The 19,520-nt window shown below is 37.6% G+C and overlaps 1 protein-coding gene across 1 annotated transcript in view; it reads right to left on the bottom strand.

Annotated features, from left to right (window-relative positions):
• The window catches only part of ATP8B1 (ATPase phospholipid transporting 8B1), an 84,223-nt gene extending 64,723 nt beyond the window's left edge, over positions 1-19,500 (bottom strand). The window contains exon 1 of the mRNA XM_039358061.1: positions 19,216-19,500. The gene's annotated coding sequence lies outside the window, so the exon portion shown is untranslated. The remainder of the gene's footprint in view (positions 1-19,215) is intronic.
• Between the last annotated feature and the right edge of the window lie 20 nt (positions 19,501-19,520).

The following is a 19,520-nucleotide window of genomic DNA, read 5'->3' as shown; positions in this document are numbered from 1 at the left end:
TCTTTGCAAGTTGGCATGCCATATAATAAGGGGAAAACAGAGAAGTGGGGAAACAGGGTGCATTGGATTATTTGTCTTAATTGCTGAAAACACTGCCCAAGTATGAAGGAATATCTTCAGCTATAGTTATCGTGGCTTTTCTCCAAACAACAACAACAACAAAAATGGGAATGCATAACACACCCCATTCACATCAATAGATCAAAAAGAGATTCATTACGATCCTTTGTCAGACAGGACTCCTCATCAGAAATACTCTAAGATAACACAACTATACGAGTGTACAACAGTTTGGGTATACAGTACTCAAAAATGAAGAGGAAAAAAGTGTTTTTAAAATATTCTAAACTATTCATTTTTGATTCTTCATACTGTGCCTTCAGATGGAGAGATCATATGCCCAGGACTGCAGAAAGCTTGAAAATCTAGTCTGTGACTATTTAAAAGACATACAAACACTTTTTCAGGTTAGTTTAGTGGTGCTGACTGCTTGTAAAAGTATTTGGCCAGAGAGCAAGAAGATGTGGCCAAGAGGTCTGTTGAATGACGGGATTAAAGAATCACACTATTCTTTATTACTGTTAAGTGGATTAAATATTTTCAGTTTTGAGATTATGCTATATAACATCTACTTTTATGTTATGGGCACTCCCAGCAGCATCTCAAAAATATTTAAAAATGACAACCTCTTCAACAAGGCAACTTGAATAGCAAAGCAATACGAGCTTCTGCTAAGTACATACGTGATAATATTCACTCTGTCTAGAAACAAGGCACACCTAATTTAACTTTGGCAAGCATACATCCTGTCAGTTAAATTTATAGCTATTTATTTAGGCTTTCATATAGGAACTTGGTACCTTCTGACTACGGAATGTTGATTTTAGATTCTGATTCTATTCAGTCAGAATATAAAACTTGACAAAAACACAGACAGAAAAGAGAAGGCAACCAGTTCAAACCTGTTTAATCCTCTTATTTTCCTTTACTATATTAATTTTTCTCTCACATACTAATATAATATTTACTTATTTAAGTTAGGACCTGTCTTTCCATTATGTTTGCGGGAATTTGAAATGTAGCAGCTTAAACCAAAGCATTATAGATGAAAATCAACATCAAATCCCATACCTGTACCATTAGTCGAATCTCATGCTGTTTCTGAAGCCACAATCCAGAAAAATGAAATCTCTAGCGTTGGATGCCCAAATAATCAAAGTTTAGCTATTAAGCTTACCTCCGTGAAGAACCCAGCCACCAACTAAAACAATGCTGCCAATTATTATACACTACTTGTCTTTTTCTAATATCCACCACGTGCCAGGTAGTAAGAAGAACAAGCCTTCAGACTCATGTGTCAGAGACACATAAATCTTGGGTTATTATTGTTCTAGTACTAGCATGAGTATGGGAATTTAAGTGACAACAACTCATTCTGTTCAGTGTCCTATAAATCACAGGCAGTAATCTGTGATTTTAAAACAACTCCTGACATAATGATTTTTAAAACATGGACCATGACACCGGTATTTTAGATAACTGTTTGCTGAGAACCAAGCTCTTTCTCTACAGGGGCACCAAATATATTCACAATCAACCTTCCAAGATGGTAGTTTAGCCAATTTAAACTCTAACCAAATTGCTAGATATCCAACAGCAAGTATATTCAGTTTCATTTCAGAGAATATCTGAATTATTATGGTGGGACTCATATTCTGCTCAATTCTGTTATATAAATAAGCTATTAATAAATGCAATCTTATTATAAAATGAAAGAACACATAAATGCCAATGTTGGATTTATGATAACTACACAGACATTTGCATATTGATCTCTTTCTACTGTTAACTTGTAGCTCTTTTGGTGATATTCTAGAAATCTCTTTGATCCCACCCATCTAATTTATCCACTGTCTTCCTCCACTTCCCTCAGTATTAAAGGGCATAATCATTCTTTTAGTTATTTAGCTGTTTGCAGGCGCATGCATAACATATTGAGTTTCTTCTTCCTGATCAGTACGTTTATACAGCAATTTAGAGTCAAAGAAAAAAGGTGATTCGGAAGGTACCTGAGGGCGCCTTTAGCTCCTTTTACTATCTTGTTAAATCAAAAGCATCTTTTCTAGAAATGGTGCATGACCCCAAGAAGAATCATAGTTTCTTTGAAGAGTTGTCAATAGGCTTTATGTTATTTAACTTCTTTGAATCTTAATCACTGTACAGATTTACTGAGAATATAAAATCTTCCCTGCTGGACTGGACTCCTGGCTCATTTAGGCCAGCCATCAGTCTCACAGTGGACAGCTAACTGCACAAGGAAGCCCAATCATCTGCCATGAAATAATCTATATCATCACCCCAAGAGAATAGTTAAGTCTTTATTTTGTTGTGTATTGATTCAGTGTTTATTCTTGATTCCATGGAACTTTCAGAGATCATCTGCAAATCTGTAACAGTAAAGGCTCCTTATTTTTTCTGGTACTCTTTTAGTAATTCAACTGCCACAGCTGTATATTAGTATAACTGCTGGTAAGATCAATGCTTCTGTATTGCCTTAGGAGTATCCATTTTCTTTTATGATTTTTTTGTAAACTGGTAATTTTCTTCCACCCTAGGATTAATCTCTTTATTACTTTTTAACATGCTTTTTGTCTTTTATTCTTCAGCCCAAGGAAACAAAATTACAGTATCTGTTCCTTTAATTTCTTCACCACCAATTCTAAGTTCACACCAATAGATAAGAAAAATAATATCCAAATACAGCATAAAGAACTTCAGCATAGAATAAAAGCAAACCACAACTATGACAGCTTCAAAAATTTCAAGATGCTGTGCCATTTCTAACAGGCCATGAAATCTGAACCTTACATCTATACTGCTAGCTTTCCAATGTTTCCAACAGAGAAAGGTTTTTTTCTATTAGGCTTTCCTCCTTTTATGTTCCTTACAACTGGAATGCTGGCATTTCCACATAGACTTCTGCATGCATCATTATTAGAATTCTGCAATTACTTCTAACACTGTAGATATAGAGTAGGGATCTTCAAACTTGGCCTTTTTATGGCTTGTGGACTTCAACTCCCAATTCTGGGAGTTGAAGTCCACAAGTCATAAAAGGGCCAAATTTGAAGATCCCTGATATAGGGCAAGAGTGAGCAAGGGACCCATAATTTAACCGAACTAACCAAGAATCTTGGGATACCCTAAACAAGAGTATATTTAGTACAGGTAGTCCTCAACTTATGACCACAATTGAGCCCAACATTTCTGGTGCTAACTGAAATATTTGTTAAGTGAATTTTGTCCCATTTTACGACCTTTCTTGCCACAGATGTTAAGTGAATCACTGCAGTTGTTAAGTTAGTAACAGGGTTGTTAAGTGAATCTAGCTTCCCCATTGACTTTGCTTGAAAGATGGTTACAAAAGGATGTGACCTCAGGACACTGCAACTGTCATAACTATGAGTCAGTTGCCAAGCATCTGAATTTTGATCATGTGACCATGGGGATGCTGCAATGGTCACGTATGAAAAATGTTCATAAGTCACTTTTTTCAGTGCTGTTGTAATTTTAAATTGTCACTAAATGAACTGGTAAGTTGTAAGTTGAGGACAATTTATACCACATAAACATCCATGAAAGTTTATGAGATACTAAACTGATGTAGGATTTAAATTAAGACAATGTTCAGGAAACGAGGAAAAAAATTTGAGGTTCCTTCACATGTTCTTCTTCCAATGTGATGAATGCCATCATTTGCCAGCCATGTCCTTCTGGATTTTCAATAAGATAAATGGGACAAACTTTGCACAAAAGAATTAATGAACACAGATTTTACAATAGGCCTCAAAACAGGGCCAAAGTAGCATTTCAATCTCCCTGGCTACTCTATTGCAGATTTCAAGTTGACCATTTTGGTAAAAATGAAACTTTAACAGCATGACTGAGTGAAAAAAACTCACATACATCAAGAGATCTCAACAAACAGAATAGGTTTTTGACACATTACAATTGTTAATTTGTAGCAATGGGTTTTAAACACATTATAATTGTTAATTTGTAGCAATGGGTTTTTAGCACATTACAATTGTTAACTGATAAAGTACTTTAATCTGTTTCACCTCTGCATATCTAACCTGCTTTCCTTTCCTCCACTTTATCCCAATTCAAATCCACATCAGTTTATCCAGTCTATGCATCTGGTGAAATGAACTCTAGCTCATGAAAGCATATGACTTTTAATAAAATTCCTTAGACAGAAAAGATGCAACAGATTCCTCCTGAATTTAAGTCACTAAAGTGTTCTGAAAGATAGTGGGGTGAGGATGGGGGTGAGGGAGATTTGGCCAGAGAAGACAAGGAAATGGGACAAAAAATATAGAATAATTAATGCAAATACTGTATACATGCCATTACAGAAACTTTTCAAAAGGCTATGTTGAATTCAAAAAATTTATGGCAAGCTATAAAAGCCACTGGTCTAACAGAATAACAGACAAAACTTGCTCTCCTGTCCAATAGCAGTTATCTCTTGTGCAAAATTCCTCCCTTCTGTGTAATAAAAACATTCCATTTATGTCCCTATAATTATACTGCACACTTTTTTCAAAACATTAAGAATACATCTTGCATTATATAATGTTCAACAATCATATTTTGCTTCAAAGGATTCACTGGACAGATACATTCATGGGGGAGGAGGCTAAATAAAAGCAGAGTATAGCTCATTATTTGAAATGTGTCACAGGTGTCTAGAAAATGTGAATGCCGTTCACTGCTACAGAATGAATATTTGTTTTTTAAAAAAAGAATCTGAGCAATTTGAACTGTCATGAGTATCACGTGGAAACAGATGTGCTTGCTTTTGGGTAAAAGCCAGGTTATTTGACATATAGGGCTTGAGCACTTAGAACTGAATGTACATTTATGCCCTGTATATTAAATTGTTGCAAACTGTCTCTTACACCTGAATTCAGAACATCTGGGAATGAATGAGAAGGAAGTAGATGTTTCAAATCCATGTGTTCCCTTTGAAAACACTACATTCAGACTGTCCCAAAGGACTATAAATCCTTCCATTTCCCACCATCCAGTCATAGCTAAAGAAGCTTCTTGGATGAGAAGCGAAAACAAAGAAAAACAAGAAACTCCAATTATCTCCTGAAAAAGCACCTTTGGGAAAGATGAGAATCTCCATAGACTGTCCCAAAGTGGCTATTTCAAAACGCAACTGAACTTCCTTTGTTTTTCCTTGAAGACGTTTCGCTTCTCTGAAGAACCAATGAAGCTTCCTGGATGAGAAACAAAACATCCTCAAGGAAAAACAAAGTTGCCTTTTGAAAAAGCCCCTTTGGGACAACCATGACCTGAATGACTGAGAATCTCCATGGGCTGCATTCAGAAGAAGCGATGATGCAAGTTCAGAAATTCAGGCGCAGCCAAGTGTCAGGAAGAATGAATGCAAGTATACACATTCAAAGAAGCAACATCAACCCCTACTGATAATACATTTAGAGCAGTCATAAATATTTACAGATCTTTAATACTACAGACCCTGCAACATGGGACTTTCCATTAAATGTGTACTGTTTCTTTCTACTTCCCTCTTTCAAGGTGAACACAGTCAAATGAAGGCAGGGCTCTTAACTTGTGACCGCTGGAGAAAAAGCACTCCCAGCTACGTCTTTTCTCAGACTTATTTGATTAAATTACGCCTAGCAAATTTTCCTCTCCTTCACAAGTGTCAGAGGTACAGGTACTCTGTTATCATTTTAAGGTTGTGCTCACATCATGCAACACACAGAAAGTCAATGCAGTAGCATTATCATTCATCAGGTTTATGCATTTATTTTATTAACGCAAACTTAAATGTCACTCTGACAGGGTTCTGACCAGCTTATTCGAATATAAAAGTAAAAGAGAGAAAAAAATAACCTGAAGCCTCCTAAATCCTAATGATAATAAGTTTTCTAGTCACTAAAACAACAAGGGAAACAGTTCTAATAGCACCTATCAGACCTGCTGGTAGAGGACTTACGATAGCATCAAAAAAAATAGTTAATTTTTTTTTGATGGTGCAGTTAATGAAACTATCTCCTTTATTACTGGAATGTAGTCGAGCTGTGGATCCAGATTTGCCAACCTTGTAAATTCTTAAAGAATAAAAGAGGGAGATTTTACAGTCTACTTATTATGAAGCATTTAAAATGAGAAAGATGCTAAACAGGCATAGCTTTGACTTTACTCTGATAGATGTAATATGAAAAGGGAAGGGAAAGCAAGGTAGATATAGACTTTTTGAAAATAGTAGGACAAAAGGTTACATCTTCGTATAATAAATATAGAATGCCATTTGAGAAGTAGAAGAGGTACAACAAGGCTTGGGAAAAATTTTTTGTTGCGAATCTGAAAGGGATACAGGCAATCCTCAACTTACAACATGTCATTTAGTGACCATTCAAACTTACAACAGCACTGAAAAAAGCAACTTAGGACTGTTTTTCACACTTATGACACTTGCAGCATCCCCATGGTAATGTGATCAAAAGTCTGAAGCTTGGCAACTGGCTTGTATTTATGACTGTTGCAGTGTCCCGGGGTCATGTGATCCCCTTTTGTGACCTTCTGACAAAGTTAATGGGAAAGCCAGACTCACTTAACAACCGTGTTACTAATTTAACAACTGCAGTGATTCACTTAACAAATATGGCAAGAAAGGTCATAAAAAGGGGCAAAATTCACTTAACATGTGTCTTGCTTAGCAACAGACATTTTGGATCCAGGGTCGAGGACTATCTGTGACATGTGTATGTGTGTTTGCACGGGTGCATGTGCGTAGTTTCCTAATATACTGAGCTAGCTCTTTAAAAAAATAACTGGCAAACAGAAGGGGAAATATATTTTAAAATTATATAATTTGGATAAAATCACATTTGGTTCATCTCATTATGGCCTAAGGCAGGGGTCCCCAACTCCCAGGCCTCGGCCCACTAGTGCAGAGGTCCCCATTAGTGGACCACAACCTGTTCAAAACTGGGCCACAGGAGAAATGGGCAAGCATGCATGAGTGGAGCTCCACTCGTGTGAGAGGTGGGCAACACACACAAGTGCATGAAGCTCCACTCGCGCAAGCGGAGGATGCTTGCACTCGCACTCAAAGCTCCATTTGTGCAAGTGGAGCTTCACGCGTGAGCACAAGCGCTGTCCGCTCGTGTGCAAAGCTGTATTTGCAGTGAGTGGATGGCACACGTGCACATTTGCCTCCCACTCAAACACACATACACCAAGCTGGAAAAGTTAGGGACCGCTGCACTAGTGGGCCATGGGAAAAATGGGCAAGTGCACACACAGGAAGCTCCACTTGTGCAAGCAGTAGGCACTTGCGCACAAAATTCCACTCACGCTAGCGAAGGGTGCTTGTTCATGAAGCTCCACTTGCGCAAATAGAGATTCATGTGTGAGCACAAGCACCCCCTATTCCTGTGCGAAGAATCATTCCTGTGAGTGGAGGGCGTGTGCACGTTCACCTGCCACTCACACACCCTCCCATTCGCCCCAGGCTGGGCTGGCAAGCTGGCAAGGTTGGAGACCACTGGCGTAACGTAAAAACAAAATTAGAAACACAGAAATGATGCTACAGGGGAAAATAACCAGCCATTTTAATCCATTTCTTGCAGTGCATTCCTTCCTTAGGTTCAGATGACAAGCTGGACCATGGCTATGCTAAGTAAGTCAAGGCAAGCCATGTGTGTAAATCTACAGACATAACCCTTTCACATTTACTATTAAAAAAACTTTCCCAAACTTTGTCTACCTGTTCTAAGTGTTTCATCTTAACTACTATCTAGCCCTTATCCAAATTTTGTCAATCTGCTAAGCAAAACCAATATGCAATGTGAAATGGTTCATAGTTTAGATTTCTCATACAGGTGACTAAGTATGCCTAACTCAGCTGAATGTTCCTAAAACTACTTCATGGTAAAGAGAGGGGTTTTTTTCCACTAGAGCAAAATGAACTCAGTGTAATTAATAAAATTTCTTCCGGTACAAAATGTTTTTGCCTCTTTTTTCATATTTGGGCAGGTACAAACTTTCCATGAGTAAACCATGGCAAATCAGTTTGGAAAAGTGAGGTGTAAGATTTTTGACTTGTAAACACTGCAGAAGGCTAATAAACAAACAAATGTCTTTAAGCTCATGTACAGAAACTCATGCAAATATTTTATAATCAAGTAGAAAATACTTTTAAACATAATGTCACTTCCAGGACAGACTTTGAGATGAATAAAAGTACACTATGCTATAAATTATTCAAGGCTAAACCAGCAGAAAATAATCTCACATGTGTGTCAGAAAAATCATGTGTCAGGAAAAGTCATTGATGGTACTGTTAAACTTTACCAAACCTGGCGAAGCTGTGTTTCTACCTACCTTAATGATAGCTTATACAATTGATACAACTATCTGGATTCGTACAACATATTAGCCAACACTGCATTCTCTCAATGCTAGGCTAAAATATAATTAACTAATTTATGATTTAATGTGTTACACATGCTATAGTGCTTGTTTTTCACTTAGCATGTTATACAAACCATTGCAGTTTATAAATAGTTATTTATGTTTCACCATGGTGCATGAATCTAAGTATTATGGCTTGATTAAACAATGTTTTTAAAAATATATGTGAATACAGATATTCATGGATTTTTTTATTTTATCTCTTCATAGTCTATTATTTTTGCAAACATTAGTGGTTCAGTCTGGTGTTTCTTGGCAATGTCTCTTAACAAACTTTACCATTGCGTTGGAGGAATACTTTATTTTTGAAATAAGTAAAATGTGTGAATAACTTTTGATATCCACCCAAAGTCTTTTAAGCTCCATGGTGGATATAAATAAACTCCTGGGCAAGATCTATTCAAAATAATTCAAACTTATTCTCACAAATACCAGATCCAAACTAAATTCACATCACATTGTATTTAAAAAACTTTAAAGAGCTGAATACTATTAGGAAACTGAACACCAATAAATCATTTACAAACAAGGGTCACCCAACAACATTTTTTAGATGGTACAAACAGGACTGAGCTGATAATAATATATATATTATCTCATTTTAATGTAAAATCAGATATAGTCTAAAATGCTATGATGCTGGTAAATAAAGGACAATGAAAATAGGTGTGTAAGCATGCATAAGTAACATTTAAAAGCTTTTCTGTCTAAATATAGTGAAACACTTAGCATTTTGAACTTCACATGTCTTCACATTCCATCTGTTTTGAAGAACATTTGTGACCATCTGAAGAGAGCATCATTATAAGATGATTTATTGCATTATATAATATAGCAAGAATCTGCTTTATGCACAAAAGTAAAATAAACAAAAAAGGCCTTTAACCACTTTGCTAAGAGTATTACTCAAGAGTAGTAATATAATATGCAAGTAAAAATTTCAGTTGAAGAATGTGGTTGGATGTGATGGAAAAATCATGTGCTAAGTTCATCATCACATCAGAATGTGATTTATTTGAATTGGCTCAGTCAATCAAATGTTTCAATTCAGCAAACTGCAGTTGTGCAAACTATGGCTAACCTATAAGATTTGGCAATACACTACCAAAGCGCTAAAGTGCTTACAACGTATCTACATTACATTCCCAGTACGCCCAAATAAATCAAAATAATAAATCTTGAGAGATCTCAAGTCTGAATTTTCAGTTTTTATACATGGTTTCTTGTGAAGCCACATTCTCTCTCCTAATTTTTAGCATCCCAAAATATGAGATTATACCACAGAATGTAGAAACCTGTTTAATGCAATGAATTTGAATTAAGAAACATATTACCTGGTTGATAGCATAATGCTTACCAATGTCACTGAAACAAAGGTTTAGAAGTAAAATTTAATTAATGCATCTCAATTTTTATAGATTTCAGGGTTTGAGGTTTTTTAAAGATAGTCTCTACACAAGGCTGAATTACAGAACAAAGTATTGTTGTGAATACAATATTCCCTTTCATCTGTGCTTGTTGCATTATCAGAATTATTTTGCTGCTTTTTAAAATCCACAATAAAAGGATTTAACTTAGAAGTCATCCCAAAAGATAAAGTGAGGGTATCTGTAGGGGATTTTTAAGTTAAATACACAGGCAGTCCTAGTAATACAGCTTTCAAACTCATGTCTATTGCTGCCTCACAAATAACTCAGGCGGCACCAGAAATCCCAGATTAAACAAGGCAGGGAAAGTATGCAGAGAGCAACTTCTGGAATTCTTTCCAACCCCTTAATAGCAGGTCCACTTTGGATCACATGACCAGGAGACCCAGGAAGGGGAGAAACCTAGAATGGAAGAGCTGACAACATCTTTGCCGTCTGCCTCTCCAGCGGAATTTACTGGGGAAAAAATTCTGGATTTTACTTCTTTGAAGCCCCTAATCAAATCCAGCCCATTTTAAACTTAATCTTTCCTTTCTTTGCTTCTCCCATCATATCAGGTTTTCCTTAGTGTCAGCCTGCTTATGGATAGGCTAGTCTTTAGTCTTTTTATATCAGTCAATTGAGCTGGCAAGAACAAGAGCCTGAGCTGATTTAAGTATTCACTGCACAATACAAGCATTGGACCAAAATAAAAACTCCCCGTTTAAGACCCTGTAATTCCAGACAGAGTCAGGGCAACTAGTTGGAGCGGAGCATTTACTGGCTGGATGCCCTTCCTGAGGCCACATGCGGTTTGCAGCAGATATTTTTTCTTTGTGCCCTTAGAGAGAAACATCTGCCGCTCCCTAGAATTGAACTGAAAACCTTCCAAGTGGGAGACGAGCATTTACACTACTAGGCCATTGGTCCTAATACTATTGACAGTATTGGTAGAAGATGGCCTAGGTCAGGGATGGCGAAACTTTTAGAGACCGAGTGCCCAAACTGCAACCCCAAACCCACTTATACATCGTCGGGTGCTGGGTGGCTGTGGCCCATTGACTGGGTGTGGCCAATTGGGGTATGTGGCCCATTGGGTGGGTGTGTCTGCAGTGGTAATGGCAGACTGGGTGGGACTAAAAAGTTCAATCAATCAATTCCAATTTTGCAAGATCTTTTTTTTCCCGCGAGAAGTTGAAATTGACTGATTGATTGAACCTCTTTTTTTTTGCACATAATGGCGGAGGCCTAAAGTGAAAAGGTTTTATAAAACCCAGCTGAAGGCCTAGGACTGGGGCGACGGTGCATGTGCCCACAGAGAGGGCTCTGAGTGCTGCCTCTGGCACCTGTGCCATAGGTTCGCCACCACTGGCCTAGGTGACAATAGTGAACAAAGCAATTTAAGAAATTAAAAAATAACATAATTGGAAACTAAATGTACAAGCTACTAAATCTTCTAAACGTTACCAGATTTCTATGAGGTTGATGTAGAAGGAGAACCATGTTAGTTTAAGGTAACACAAAATCCAAAGGATTTTAATAGTACTTTTTATGATATAAAGTATGATAGTACTTTTTAATACATTTTATTAAAAGGTATGAACTTTCATGAGCCCTGGCACCTTTCACACGTATCATTCAATGCATCTAAATGAGCTCACAACAGCTGATGTCATTTACTATAATTTGTTAATTGGAAAAGGTGCTACTAGATTACCGTATTTTCCGGCGTATAAGATGACTTGGCGTATAAGACGACCCCCGACTTTGGAGACAATTTGCATTCTTAGAAAGTTGTCTTATACGCCGGAAACTATCATATTTTCTGGCGTATAAGATGACTCGGCATATAAGACGACCCCTGACTTCAGAGACGATTTGCATGCTTTAGAAAGTCGTCTTATACGCCGGAAAATACGGTATTTTAGATTTTTGGATCTCTATGATCAGTTCTAGTTATCACTGTCAGAACCCAAAGAATAACAAGCAACATAATCTATATAATATGCAGAATGATGAAGAGCTAAATAAAGTATATTTAAAAATAGCTGATATGAGTTTGTCAAGATTTGTCAAAATTTGTCAAATTTTCCATTTGCAAGGATTATTATATTGGTCTGCTTGAGTGACTGTTGTAAGGTTTTCTATCAGTGCATAGTAAGTTCTTTGAAATCTATAAAACATTATATTAACTCCAAAGTAATACATCTTAGAATAGAGATGACAAATCTCTGTGCATAGAATTGAAAAGACTGCTATGATGGATTAGAGATTATAATGGTTTGCCATCAAAAGTGCCACAAGATTCTTATTCTAGCTTATTTCAAAGATGAACATAGCTAAATTCTGAAGAAAAATCAAACAACACACAAAAATTAATATAACCAACTTCCTTTACTAGGATACCCCATAAACATACAAATAACTGAAGACAAATACAACTTCTACATTTTCAGAAGTTGAAATATAAAGCCTTGGAAGCAATCATTTTGAATTTGAAAATCTCACAATCACAACTTCAGAAATCTCCTTGATCCAGTAAAAAAGGTTAAACCTGTTTTGATTATCAGTTTTATTGGATAGATTCTACTTGGCTGAAATTATGTATATGGATCTTATAATAAAGGTGGCCTAGTGTACACATTCACTCTACCGGATCTTCTTCCCATTATAACCTTGCTCTTAAGGCATCAGAGTAAAACAAATCATGAATCAGTCATTCCTCACTTACCTTGTTTCTATATCTTTGTGTCATATGTTTCGGCACATGAGAAGTGTCATTTTCTTCAGTGACTGGTGTTATGGGTCCATGAACATGGCCTCATTCATTGTTTAAGAATTGCATAAACTATGACTAATTAGTAATTACTGCTCTCATTGGAAAATTTGCTACTGCAAATCCAGAGAGTTTTTTCCTTTTTTAAAACATATTTTGAATAAAGTTGAACTATAATGTTACATTCGTCTCCTTTTCTTCCATCTAACTGCTATAATTTTACCTTTCACTATCAGGACATCTAAAATTTGCCACAAGGTTCTAATCATAGCTAATGAATTAATTTGGTCTAAATATAGTTCCTTGTAGCCATAGTGTAACTAAGAGCTCACATATATTAAGACTATGGTGATGTGTGAACATGGTGATGTGTGAACATGCCACGGCTGATCTTCAATATATTAACCAGGGTTGGGGCTTGTTTCTAGAGATCACTATGCAATCCCAATACTGTTTGCAACAGTTTATTTTGCAAAAATAAAATTCTCTCTGTGGTAGAAAATCGACTTTATTGTTTTGAGTCACTTAAAGGAATTGTGGCTTGGCTTCCATTGTTTGGCAAAACTTCTCAGATTTCTGTTCAAACACAATTCTACATTCAAAATAAACTGAATGTGGTGGGACAATTCTCGTATATTGTAGTTTGCTTAGGAGATCCGATTTCCAATTCAATCCTTTGCATGTTTATTACATGCATGTGTAATTCAAAACACTTAAAGGTGTACAGATTTGTGATTTCAGTTGCTTTCACTGACTGAATATACCGGTACATAAAGTGCTTAAATGTGGGGAAAACATTCATATCATACTTCCATTACTGTAGTTTCTTCTATTTTGTTGCTATTCAAAGACAGTAAATTCTTCATAGTCTTTGATGTTCTTATGACCACTGTAAACCTTCTAGCAGAAATATTATCCAAAGATGGAGAAGAACCTGATTAAGTTTGAAAACACTAAGCAGAGTCAGAGCTAGTTAGTAAATTGGGATAGGAGAGTACTAGGAAATCTCAAGAAAAGGGGAGGAAACCATTATCTTAAAGATAATGACAAACCATTTCTATATTGCTGCCAAGAAATCACCCTGGCTCTAAAGTAGGAGTGTCAAACTGCCAGCCTGCGGGCGGGTTGCATCATGTGGAGGCCACACCCACCCCAGCTCCGGCAATACGAAAAAAGTCACAATATGTCGCGACACGTCACGTGATGCAGCAAGTTTGACACCCGTGCTCTAAAGCATCCCATAATTTTAGAAAATGTTCCTCAATTCAGTTCAACTCTAGCGTGCTAAAAATTGACATATGTGGTTAAACCTTGATCTAATTTGTTATCCAATATAGTCTTTAATTAAAATTAATTAGCCTGGATGCTTTAAAAAAAAAACCACTGCTACAAGCTGTACTTACTTACGGAAACAAAACATGAACTGTGCCAGTCCCAACAAGTTTACTATGTACTTTTTCCTAGAGAAAAATAAATAAATTTGCATTGTTTTAATGCCAAGGGGCCAATAGTAATAATCAGGGACAGGGGTAAAAGTCACAATTTCACCAACCCAGACAACTTCTAATTGTTGTTTAATGGAAAATAATCTCCCTTCATGTCTGAAAACAATTATATTTACTTGCCATGTCTAACATGGAAAACTCTGAAACTCTGGGTAAATAATGTACATATTTGAAGAAGGTCACGCTGAATTCTGAACTAAACAGTGGTATCTCCAGACCAACCTCACTTTTCGGGTCTGGTTGGAACTTGCTGAAATTCCTGCTCCAGTGAATCACCAACAAATATCTCTTGAGCTAAGCAACATACACCAGGAAAGGATTTCTACACCAATCTTCCTGAACAGCTATTTTAGTTCTGTAATAAAAGCTTAAATTCCCATTATTCATCCATGAAGAAATCTCTGTTTATAAGGCATCTTTGGCTTTGTCTTACAATACAAAGCCACACACGATAGCTAAATGTATGCAAACGGAACAAATCATATTATGTTTTAGAATGAAGGTAATCACTCTGTTTAATTGTGCCTATTCACAAATAACTGTACAACGTGGGTGAGTGCAAAGTAAGAATACACACATCCCACATTCAAGAATAGCCCTGCAGCAAAAATTTGCAGTGTCAAGAGCTCCTGTTTGAGGTTTCAGCAACTCCACCCAATCTTCCTCACCTTGCAAAATTTAATTAGCCAGCAAAGGATCTAGAGGCTAAATTATATGATGAATGGTTGAAGGAGCTACGTATGTCTAGCTAGCTTATTAAACAAAAGGATTAGGGGGACATGATAACGGTCTTCCAATGCTTGAGGGGCTGTCACAAAGGATTTACTTATTCTCCACAGCACTTGTGGATGGGGGAAGTTGATTAAAGAGAAATCAAACCTAGAAGAAAGAAGAAATTTTCTGACATGAGAACAATTAATCAATTGCCTCCTGGAGTTATGGGTCAATGGAGGTTTTCAAAAGTAGACTGGACATCCATTTGACTGGGATGGTATAAGCTTCATGCCTTGAGCAGGGGGGTGGACTGGAACAGTGGTTCTCAACCTGTGGGTCGGGACCCCATTTGGGGTCGAATGACCATTTCACGGGGGTCGCCAAACAACGCAGTCCGCCATTTTTTCCCCCTTTTCCTTAGCTGTGCTACTCCCTTTTATTCTGTTGGCTTTTGAAAGTCAATAGAATAGACTCTCTTGAATAGAGTCTAATTCTATTGGCTTTCAAAAGCCAATAGGAATTGTTCAGGCTGTCTCTGCCCTGCTGAGCCCACCAAAAGTCCCATTCTGCAAATGGTGCTGCACCAGTTGAGTAGTCCTCAACTTACGACTGGTTGAGTAGTCCTCGACTTACAACCGGTTGGGGGGTCGCAGCATTAAAAAGGTAGAGAACCACTGGACTAGAAGATCTCTGAGGTCCCTTCCAGCCTTAATGATTCTATGTTTTTATTTTCCCCATGAAATTGCCACCATGGGAGGGAGTACTTCTGAAAACCTAAGGCTCATTCACATCTACCGATTGTGCAAATGTTGTACATGGCAATTGCAAAACAACTGAATTTGAATAACATTTAATATTATAGCTAAATGGTTTTGAATGTGGATTTTACTTTTTAGAATACAGCAATAAGGTAAAAATGACTTTTAAAAATATGCTACTCAGAAAGTTTCTAATGCTATTCTTTGATGACTTCTACTCACAATGTTTTTTTAAGTACACTGAACATAATAAAAATAGAAAAAGCTAAGTTAATAAAACCAGCAATAACAAAAACCTCAGTCTATGCATGAATTCATTAAACGAAAGGATGGGGGTGATGGTGGAAGATGAGAGAATACTTTACATTGGGTCCCAGGATCAGGGCATTGTGCATCCTTGCAATTTCTAAGTGTCCTCCGTTATTAAGATTGTGTTTGCCCTTGCTTGAATGGTTCAATTGTCAAAAAAGGTATTGTCTGAAACAAAAGCACCATTTTATCACAGAAATTTTCTCCAACAGTGACAATTTTAATTTCTCCCACCTTAATTTTGTTCCATGTCTTAACTTTAAAGTCACTTCAAAATGAGATGTGCAGCAGATAAATAAATATCTTGAAAAATCATACAATTCAAATTTGTCATACTAATAACCAACTATTTATTTCTGGAATCATATGTGTAACTGCCAAGAGAAAGACCGAAAGCCAATTGTTTATATCTTTTTTCATTTTTTTCTTTTTTCTTTCTCTCTTCCTTTTTTCTTTTCCACATTTGCTATATTTTTTCTTTCGATGTATTTCATATTATATACATGAACTCTTTTAATACAAACTATTAAAAGCAAAGATTTGTTTGCCAAATATGCTAACCCACTGTTAGATAAATCCTACTTTTATATTCATCTGCCTGGATCCCCACAACCCAGTGAGCCATAAACTAGCCACATCAACTAGTTTCAAATAGTATAATGAGTGAACCTCAACTAAGCAACTCTACTGTGTCCTGCGGATGCAATCTAAATGTGAAAAATGCAAAAGCAATGGGCAAAAATGTATCTATGCTCTTAATTCAACTGAATAATAATAAATCTCCTTGGAATATCCCCAAAATCACTTGCTCAACTTTAACATCAATTCCCAATGGAAAGCCAAAATCCTCACTGAAAGCCCAAACATAGGAAGACATAAATGACCCACAGAAAACTACCATATCAACAATGGACAATCCTGAATAGGATTTGCACATCACACAGCCTCTGCCAGGACTCTGTATAAATGGGGCAAAGTATCCTCCCTCGGTATGACTGTGGGTTCCCACATCAAACTATAGATCCCATTGTGACCAATTGTAAGCTGAACGCATATACTGGTCCAGTGTCTGATTTTTTTTTAATATAAACAATGCTGCACTTCAATATCTTAAAAGGGTTAAATCATGGCAACCAGACCAAAGTTTATTAAAACTGAGATGTTTTGTTACTCATCCAAGTAACTTCTTCAGTCAAAATGAAGATTTGAGTAGGTAAAGAGTCAGATAGTTGTTGGAAAGAACCAACTCTTGCTATACCGACTGCAGGGGATTTCTCCCCAAAATGAAAAGCAAACATGTAAATTTCCCAATATGCTAATCCACTATTCACTAAATCCTACTATTATATTCATCTGACTGGGTCCCCACAGCCCACTGTAGCCATAAATTATACCAACTAGTTTTTGTGTTTCAGTGGTTAGATGGCCTAGACCAGGGGTAGGCAACCTTGGCTCTTTTATGACTCGTGGACTTCAACTCCCAGAATTCCTGAGCCAGCCATGCTGAGGGGAAAGGGAAAGGTTTCCAAGCTGAGCCATGCTGGCTCAGGAGTTCTGGGAGTTAAAGTCCACGAGTCATAAAAAAGCCAAGGTTGCCTACCCCTGGCCTAGACAATGGTATTTGAACATCCATCTTTTTAACATTTATGTTTTATTGTGTTTTATTAATCTAGGTGAAATGTTAGTATATGTTAGTTTATGCATGATATGCCATATGCTAAATAAATCCCCCAAACCGGCAGAGGCTGGATTGTTCCCAACCCCTTCAGCTTTTTGCAAGGCCTTTAAAGAGTTAATTTTCCAACTGGACCTGGAGATCCAGGTGAATGATTATATTTGATTTCTTAAAGGTGCTTCTGCTTTTTATCTTGGCAGTAGATTATATGTGTATTGTAGTTTTTATTGTCTTATGGATTTCTATGCTGTTTAAAACTGTGTTAGCCTCCCAATGTAATGAATTTAAGATGAGTGGCCATATAAGTTGAGATAATAAAAATAAAGTTTTGCTCACTAAAAAGAAATGAAGGACATGAAAATTGTGATTTTAGATGAGTTCTTCAAGAAACTCAGATCTTTGTTGAACTGGTGGATTAGAAAGAAGGGAAAACATTCTTGCTCATTCCCAATTTCTTTCAGCATTGGAGAAACACAAGATACTTGGGTGTATAGATTGTTTTACTGGACACATTCAAGCAAAGATCAACTGATGTGACAAGTCAAAATCCTTCCAAGATATTCTGTGCCAAAATTATTTATGCCTTCCAGTATTTGACATTTTTTTTCTTTTTCTGCCTTTTGTTTTTAAAAGGACAAAGGACAATTTCCTAACTGCAATAATAGTTTCTGCCCCATCTTTAACTGAGGAGGTTATCAAGTCTCCTTTAGCAAATACCAGTATGGATCCTATTCGGAAGCACAGATATTATTCTTCATTATCAGGAGCCCATTTGCCTCAGGCGCTAGTGGGACTAGCTCAGCCTATGAGCTGCCAAACCACGTAATGACAGGAATAAGGAAACAGCAGCCAGAGGAATCTTCAAGCCTGAAGACCGAGAAGATTCATCTGAGAAATTATAGATGGTACACACACACACACACACACACACACACACATGACATTTACCAGTGGCACAGAGTTTGGAGAAAACAAATTGATCACTAGATTAAATATTAAAAGGTGAGTAAATCAGAGCCAGAATGTAATTTGATTTATTCCTCTCGCACATGCACATTTATCTGCACTTCATACAAAGTTAGTAGTTCAAGGCCAAACTACAAGTTCTCTATCACAAGTTCAATGGCCAGCACAAGGAGCACAATTTCGCCTGCACAAATCCATGCCAACAAGCGCAAAACACGAGAAAAATATTATCCATACCAAAGATCTGGGGAGAAGGGAGTGGGGGGGAGACACTCAGCAACCCCCTCAAGTCAGCATCTGACACTCCTCTTGCTGTCCAGCACCCTCGCCAACCTGGTGCCTGCCTGCTATTAGGCTTCCCTAATAGCCTCTAGTCTGTCACATTGAGGGCAGCGGGGAAGATAGGACTTGTAGTCCACTCTGTCGACAGGTCCATCTGGAGAAACGGAGTGCGACTGCCGAGAAGCGGACTGTCAGGTGAGAACAAAGCCCGAGAAAGCTTTCCAGGGCTTCCCTCCCCACCCTTTCGCTCCCCGATCCGCGGCATCCCTCCTTCCCCCCCACCCCTCGCCGTCCCTACGCTTACCCTCCCGGCGCCTCCAAGCGGAACCCCCTTCTGCGGCCGTCGCTCAGTTGGCTTTCATGTTCTCTCTCGCGCGCGCTCGTGCGCTCCCTCGCTCTCTCTCCCCGGCCACAAGCGGCTGCACAGCCGTCGGAGTTGACGAACAAGTTTTCCAAGTTTCCTCTCCTCCTCCTCCTTTTTTTCCCCTCTCGTCTCCTCGCGGAAGACGTTTTCCTTCTTCGCCAGGAGAACCCAGGAGGCGAGAAGAGGCGAAGCGAGCGGAGACGGGTCCAGTTTGGACACTACGGGAGAAGAGGAAGGAGCGCGCG

The sequence above is a fragment of the Crotalus tigris genome, unplaced genomic scaffold, assembly GCF_016545835.1.
Source record: "Crotalus tigris isolate CLP2741 ecotype Arizona unplaced genomic scaffold, ASM1654583v1 scf7180000018975.1359446, whole genome shotgun sequence".
Lineage (NCBI taxonomy): Eukaryota > Metazoa > Chordata > Lepidosauria > Squamata > Viperidae > Crotalus > Crotalus tigris.
This window is presented reverse-complemented; position numbering and strand designations above follow the sequence as displayed.